The sequence below is a fragment of the Garra rufa genome, chromosome 19 (genome assembly GCF_049309525.1).
Source record: "Garra rufa chromosome 19, GarRuf1.0, whole genome shotgun sequence".
NCBI classification, from domain to species: domain Eukaryota; kingdom Metazoa; phylum Chordata; class Actinopteri; order Cypriniformes; family Cyprinidae; genus Garra; species Garra rufa.
In genome coordinates, this window is record NC_133379.1 from 24,726,198 (window position 1) to 24,734,776 (window position 8,579).

Sequence of the window (8,579 nt, forward strand, 5' to 3'; positions counted from 1 at the left end):
AATCTTATCTAAAATGCTTTAGGGAATTATATGTTGTCACTACTTTTACACTCTAAAGCTGCAAAACATAAACTTCTGTCTTTATACAATGATCTACTAAAGTTCAGCCACACTTGAAGTACAAGCATATTTAACAAATCTATTAAATCTGTAACAATGTTTCCCAGTGCTCTGACCACAGATATGGGAAAGTGTTTTTTAAGTGTCGTTTTCATTTGTCAATGTTTTGCATTCTTTCTTGCCATGTGACAAACATAATCACAGTTACTATTGAGGCCCTTTAGCTTTTTGTTGTCTATTAAATATGTAACATCAAATTGGGTTAAGAAGTAATAGCCTTAATAGGAAAGTAAGAAAAATGAAATACAATGTCATTAGCAGCACTTGATTTGCTACTTTTTTGCTGCATGATTATGTAGATAGGAATGAAATCTATAAGCAAATTTCTCTTTTCTGACAATTTTTTTTTTTTTTTTTACAATACTAGCTTAAAGGGATAGTTCACTCAAAAATGAAAATTTGATGTTTATCTGCTTACCCCCAATGCATCCAAGATGTAGGTTACTTTGTTTCCTCAGAAAAACACAAACGAAGATTTTTAACGAAAACCGGTGCAGTCTGCCAGCCTTATCATGGACGTGGATGGGCACCAGACCTTTAAAAGTAAACAAAAACATGCACAGACAAATCCAAATTACACCCTGCGGCTCGTGATGATACATTGATGTCTTAAGACACGAAACGATCGATTTTTGTGAGAAACTGAACAGTATTTATATAATTTTTTACCTTTGATACACAGCCACGTCCATCTGTAATGTGCACGAGTTTGGCATCAGTCACGTCACATGAGCACGCGCTCTGGCGTAGTGTACGCAAACGCCTGAAGGGGAAATCAGTGAAAAGTCCCGGATGAGTTTGCGCAAACTAATGTAATCTTTTAGCTTTAAATCGGTTTAAACAATCAGGATACGCGCAAGTAATTACCATTTTGAATAGACGCTATACCCACAATCTCTGTGCTCTGTGTAAACAATGAGTGTCGTATACATGCGACAGATCGCTTCCGGCGTTTGCGTATTCTACGACAGAGCGCGTGCTCATGTGACTTGACTGATGCCAAACTCGTGCACATTACAGATGGACGTAGCTGTGTATCAAAGGTAAAAAATGATATAAATACTGTTCAGTTTCTCACAAAAACCGATCGTTTCGTGTCTTAGGACATCAATGTATCATCACGAGCCGCAGGGTGTAATTTGGATTTGTCTGTGCATGTTTTTGTTTACTTTTAAAGGTTTGGTGCCCATCCACGTCCATGATAAGGCTAGCAGACTGCACCGGTTTTCGTTAAAAATCTTCGTTTGTGCTTTTCTGAGGAAACAAAGTAACCTACATCTTGGATGCATTGGGGGTAAGCAGATAAACATCAAATTTTCATTTTTGGGTGAACTATCCCTTTAACAAACTATATTCTGCAGGAAACCTGTACAATTAAACTAATAAATGAATAAATATTTTATATATGTGACTCTGGAGCACAAAACCAAGGGGTCAAAATTATTAATCTTTCTTTTATGCCAAAATCATTAGGATATTAAGTAAAGATCATGTTCCATAAAGATATTTTCTACCATATCAAAACTTATTTTTTGTTTTACATTTTTTATTTTTTTGCACCCTCAGATTCCAGATTTTCAAAAAGTTGTATCCCAACCAAAAAGTTGTGTCCTATCCAAACATACATCAGCCAAAAGCGTATTTATTCAGCTTTCATATGATGCATATAAATCTCAATTTAAAAAATTTGACCTTTATGACTGGTTTTGTGGTCCAGAGCCATAATAAAACTGAAACTGTTTGGCTCATTATCTGGCAAGCAGACCATGTTTTTTTTCTGTGTGTGTGTATTTATACAATCATGTCAGAACTTGTGAGCCACAGATTTTTTTCCTAAACCAGTAAAGCACAAAAGCCACCCTGCAACAAGTTCTAAAGATTTCATTGGTCATGTCACCCACAATGCTGATTGCCTAAACAATGGAGAAAAGGGTCTCTGTAAAACAAAAGTAGGCTTTTCCTGTCACGTGAAATTAGGAGGTCTGGGTCCAAATGCAGGTGAGTATTTTATTAAATAAACAAAACGCAACAAAAGGAACAGAGATGGCGGTCGCCGCCGCGTCGGGAACGGAGACATCGGTCACTTGTGCGTCAGGAACAGAGAGCGCGGTCATCGCTGCGTCAGGAACAGAGACATCGGTCACTTGTGCATCAGGAACGGAGATAGCGGTCACTTGTGCGTCAGAAACAGAGAGCTCGGTCATCGCCGCGTCAGGAACAGAGACATCGGTCACTTGTGCGTCAGGAACGGAGATAGCGGTCACTTGTGCGTCAGGAACAGAGAGCGCGGTCATCGCCGCGTCAGGAACAGAGACATCGGTCACTTGTGCATCAGGAACGGAGATAGCGGTCACTTGTGCGTCAGAAACAGAGAGCGCGGTCATCGCCGCGTCAGGAACAGAGACATCGGTCACTTGTGCGTCAGGAACGGAGATAGCGGTCACTTGTGCGTCAGAAACAGAGAGCGCGGTCATCGCCGCGTCAGGAACAGAGACATCGGTCACTTGTGCATCAGGAACGGAGATAGCGGTCACTTGTGCGTCAGAAACAGAGAGCGCGGTCATCGCCGCGTCAGGAACAGAGACATCGGTCACTTGTGCGTCAGGAACGGAGATAGCGGTCACTTGTGCGTCAGAAACAGAGAGCGCGGTCATCGCCGCGTCAGGAACAGAGACATCGGTCACTTGTGCATCAGGAACGGAGATAGCGGTCACTTGTGCGTCAGAAACAGAGAGCGCGGTCATCGCCGCGTCAGGAACAGAGACATCGGTCACTTGTGCATCAGGAACGGAGATAGCGGTCACTTGTGCGTCAGAAACAGAGAGGGCGGTCATCGCCGCGTCAGGAACAGAGACATCGGTCACTTGTGCATCAGGAACGGAGATAGCGGTCACTTGTGCGTCAGGAACAGAGAGCGCGGTCATCGCCGCGTCAGGAACAGAGACATCGGTCACTTGTGCATCAGGAACGGAGATAGCGGTCACTTGTGCGTCAGAAACAGAGAGCGCGGTCATCGCCGCGTCAGGAACAGAGACATCGGTCACTTGTGCGTCAGGAACGGAGATAGCGGTCACTTGTGCGTCAGAAACAGAGAGCGCGGTCATCGCCGCGTCAGGGACAGAGACATTGGTCACTTGTGCGTCAGGAACGGAGATAGCGGACGCCGCCGTTTCGAGAACAGAGATAGCGGACGCCGCGTCAGGAACAGAGATAGCAGTCTCCGGTGCGTCAGGCACAGAGATAGCGGACACCGCCGCGTCAGGCACGGAGATAGCGGACACCGCTGCGTCAGGCACGGAGATAGTGGACATCGCCGCGTCAGGAACGGAGATAGCGGACACCGTCGCGTCCGGAACAGAGATAGCGGACACCGCCGCGTCAGGCACGGAGATAGCGGACACCGCCGCGTCAGGCACGGAGATAGCGTTCACTGCCGCGTCAGGAACCGAGATAGCGGACACTGCCGCGTCAGGCACGGAGATAGCGTTCACTGCCGCGTCAGGAACCGAGATAGCGGACACCGCCGCGTCAGGCACGGAGATAGCGGACACCGCCGCGTCAGGCACGGAGATAGCGGACACCGCCGCGTCAGGAACGGAGATAGCGGACACCGCCGCGTCAGGAACGGAGATAAAGGACACCGCCGCGTCCGGAACAGAGATAGCGGACACCGCCGCGTCAGGCACGGAGATAGCGGACACCGCCGCGTCAGGCACGGAGATAGCGTTCACTGCCGCGTCAGGAACTGAGATAGCGGACACCGCCGCGTCAGGCACGGAGATAGCGGACACCGCCGCGTCAGGCACGGAGATAGCGTTCACTGCCGCGTCAGGCACGGAGATAGCGGACACCGCCGCGTCAGGCACGGAGATAGCGTTCACTGCCGCGTCAGGAACCGAGATAGCGGACACCGCCGCGTCAGGCACGGAGATAGAGTTCACTGCCGCGTCAGGAACCGAGATAGCGGACGCCGCCGCGTCAGGCACGGAGATAGCGTTCACTGCCGCGTCAGGAACCGAGATAGCGGACACCGCCGCGTCAGGCACGGAGATAGCGGACACCGCCGCGTCAGGAACCGAGATAGCGGACACCGCCGCGTCAGGCACGGAGATAGCGGACACCGCCGCGTCAGGAACCGAGATAGCGGACACCACCGCGTCAGGCACGGAGATAGCGGACACCGCCGCGTCAGGAACAGAGGGCGTGGTCACTTGCACGTCAGGAACGGAGATAACGGACACCGCCGTCTCCCTGCGGAAGAGCCTCTCCGCCCCCACCGCAAAGCAGGGACGCATCCGTGCAGTCTCGGCCCTACGAGCGTCCATCTCAGCCAGGCAGGCGTAGATAAACTCGAAGCGAGTAGCCGACGCCGCCTCGAAGGACATTCCCACCGTGTCGGGAACAGAGCGGGTGGTCGCCGCCCCCAAACGCGCGTCCGCCGCCCCCAAACGCGCGTCCGCCGCCGCCAAACGGGGAAGCTTCGCCTCCCCGAAAAAAATCCTCCCCGCTGGACCCATCTTTGATGTCTGCATTCTGTCACGTGAAATTAGGAGGTCTGGGTCCAAATGCAGGTGAGTATTTTATTAGATAAACAAAACGCAACAAAAGGCCAAACGGCACAAAACTGAAACACAAAATAATCAGAACAGATAACACGATCTAAAGCAAGGGTTCAAGAACACAGAGATGACACGACAGAACTAAAGACAATGCAGACATGAAGCAGGAGTGAGAAGAGAGAGTTCTTATAGTCCAGATAGTGAGCAGATGTGGGTGATCAGTGCTAATGACAAAGACAGGTGAATACAATCAGGAAGTGCAGTGCAGGAACAGCGACCTCGGGAGGCTGAGGGAAGACCCACAGCCCCGATCATGACATTTCTAAGCTGATGGGTGTTTTGTGAAAATCACACAGTGTAAATGATGCCCCATACCTGACATCACCCCAATGAATTAGCACTTAAAGCAATGTATGTGTGCTTTTTTTTTTACGCCAAAATAGATTTAAAATTGTTTTGATGGTAACATCTGTTTTGGGATTGTTTGGTGAGCAGGTACGAAAATCTTTCTTTATGACAGCAGCATGTGTATGGCCAGATGGTCTTATTACTGGGAGGTCCACCGAGAAAATGTAAATACCAACTTGGATCAGGTGCTTTGACAACCAAATACATCACAGCCTTGACGCCATTGAATTCCTGTCAGAGTTGTGCGACAGTCAATAGAACTGCAATCCTACCTGGCAAATGTCGCCCATGACTTTTCTTACAAAACAGTAATTTTTCTGAGAAACAGAATAGACATATCCATAATAAATGTTTAATGACAAACATGTTAAGGATTAGTCAACAGGCTGTCGGTTTATTAAATGATAAGCTGCTTTCCCACAATTGCAGTGGTGAAGTCTCTCCTCCACTGACATCCAAAAAATAAAAATCTGTGGTCTTTTTCTCTGTGCTTACTTTGAGGGATTACTCTACTTCCAAAATAAAAAAATTCCTGATAATTTACTCACCCCCATGTCATCCAAGATGTTCATGTCTTTCCTTCTTTCAGCTCCACTCATATAAGTGTTCCGTGTCAGCTTTTCGTGTGTGTGTTGTTTGCTGACATGCAACCTTTCTGGAAATAGGCCTATTCTCATTTGTACATAATGAACATAATGATGGCGTGATTTTTTTTTACTCATAATTACTGCTACCGGCATTATATGTGACCCTGGACCACAAAACCAGTCATAAGGTTATAAATATATCAAAATGTATATAAATATATTATAAATATATCAAAATGTAATTTTTGATTAGTAATATGCATTGTTAAGAACTTAATTTGGGGAACTTTAAAGGTGATTTTCTCAGTATTTAGATTTTTTTGCACCCTCAGATTCCAGATTTTCAAATAGTTGTATTTCGGCCAAATACTGTCCTATCCTAACAAACCATATATCAATAGAAAGCTTATTTATTGAGCTTTCATGTGATGTACACCTCAGTTTTGTAAAATTTAACCTTATGACTGGTTTTGTGGTCCAGGGTCACATATAATGCCGGTAGCAGTAATTATGAGTAAAAAAAAAATCACGCCATCATTATGTTTTAAAAACTGGCACTTTGAGGAATAAATGTAAATTGCACTCATTGATTCTACAGACGTGCAATTGTTGTTTTACGTTTATCTTTCCTGCTGTTATGGAGCAGTCTGGCGACATGACAAAGAAAGTTGAAACAAGTAAATAAATTGTCACAGAATAAGAATATGTGAATAACTAAATTTTGACAAAAATGTCAGATAGAACCTTATAATTCTAAGGCGACGATATGTGACCCTGGAACATATTTGAGATTTATACGTCACCTGAATGCTGAATAAATAAGTTCCATTGATGTATGGTTTGTTAGGATAGGTCAAGATACAACTATTTGAAAATCTGGAATCTGAGGGTGCAAAAAATCGAAATATTGAGAAAATCTTTAAAGTTGTCAAGATAAATGCACAATATTGATCAAAAATTAAGTATTGACATATTTAGGTTAGGAAATTTACAAAATATATTTATGGAACAGGGTCGATAATTTTGACTGATACAATGCATTTTTGGCTACTACTATATACCTGTGCTAGTTTAGACTGGTCACGTATGTTATAGTTGATTTTAATTTCCTCTTCATGCCTTCTTTAACCTGTTAACCTGAACCAGGATGCCTAGCGCACTGAAATGTTCTTTGTTTTGCATAAAAACAAAAAAGACTATATTTAGCTTACTGTATGTGAAGAATGACCAAAACAAATTAAATTTCTCAATTTTGAAGCACTGTTAAAATAAAGGCAACTAAGGTTGCAGTCTAAAAATCAACAAACAACACTGAGTTCTTAGAAATTAGCATAAACAATTTTTAAATGTATTGTTAAAATAATAATAATAAGTTGTTCTAACAACCACAGAATAAAATCTTTTATTTATTTATTTTGGACTCGTTTGCTGAAAAGAAAAGGAGGAAATGTCCACAAATGTCCCTTTTCTTTGCTGGAAAACTAGGGATAATGTAAACACACAAAGACCTCCCCCCTCACACACAAAACAACCACTGGGATTAAAAATGCATGACACGATGAGTTTAACTGTATTTAAAGTGTGATGCTGAGACAGAGCTCTGGTCTTTCTCTCGCTGTGCCTGGGATCTGCAGTTACAAGAATGTTGTAGATTGCAGTATTATTCTGAGTGAGTGTGCTATACCAACATTTGTGGTCAACACCTTCATGTCTTGCGGTTCTAAATATGTCTTCTTTTAATGGTACTGCATCGAACCATACACAGATTTTATCACTGGTGGATCAAAATGGACCGGTGAAAACGGTTGTGTGTGTGACCCCATGTGTCATTTTCCTCTATGTTAATGGGGTCATGATCTTCACCTTGAGGAAAAAAACTGTTTTTCAGGAGGCTTCCCGCTATATTCTGTTTGGGCACATGCTTTGGCTTGATACGCTCCATCTTTTTATGAGTGTAGTGCTGTTTGTGTGTGCTGTTGGCAGGATTTTTATTTGAAAAATGTCTGTATCATTCTTCTTGCGGCTGCACAAGCTATCTATCAGGTTGCCTTACTGAATCTGGCTTTAATGTCACTGGAGAGGTATGTGGCCATCTGCTTTCCTCTCAGGCATGCAAAAATCACCAGTTTCAGAAGGACTCACATAGCTATCGGTGCTGTTTGGATGATTGGTTTGATTCAGTGCTTGTCTGAGATGATTATTTTCTATGCTGTTGATTCTACAAACACAGTGATGAATTTGTTCTGTTCAAGAACTACCCTCTTTAGACTTCAGATCTATAAGAAACTTGAAATAGCGTTCACATGTATATTTTTCATGTTAGTCTGTTTTGTTATTATCTTTACTTATGCTTCTATAGCAGCTGTGGCTAAATCAGCCTCCTGTGATAAAACATCAGCCAAAAAAGCTAACAAGACTGTTCTGCTGCATTTAGTACAGCTGGGACTCTGTGCTGCGTCCATTTTAGTTGGAGTTATCCAAGAAGCCATTTATGTTTACACTGACTATATGACTTCGATAAATGTGATGTATTTTTGCTTTGTAGTGTTTTGATTTTCCCTAAATGTTTAAGTCCTCTTATATATGGCCTGAGAGACCAGGCCTTCAGCTGTTGGTTTAAATACTACTTCACATTTGGTCTCAAAAAGCAAAATAGCTGTAAAACAGAGATACATTTAAGAGGAGGAGGGTAAAAAATAGTAGATACTATATAAAAGTATGTTGAAATGCTACCTAAAAAGCTTTAGCAGATAATATTTTTTCATTGTTACAAGTTACAAAATGCTGTATTTATGTGATGAGATATTGGATATGTAAACATGTGGTAAACATGTGTACAAACATATTTAACCTGTCACAATTTTTGTCAGTGCAAGGACCCAAGAGATGAGTTTTTAAATGTTTC

The 8,579-nt window shown here is 43.5% G+C and overlaps 1 pseudogene; it reads left to right on the plus strand.

Moving 5' to 3' along the window:
• The first annotated feature begins 7,400 nt into the window (after window positions 1–7,400).
• LOC141291893 (odorant receptor 131-2-like) lies at window positions 7,401–8,367 on the plus strand (annotated as a pseudogene).
• Window positions 8,368–8,579: the final 212 nt, after the last annotated feature.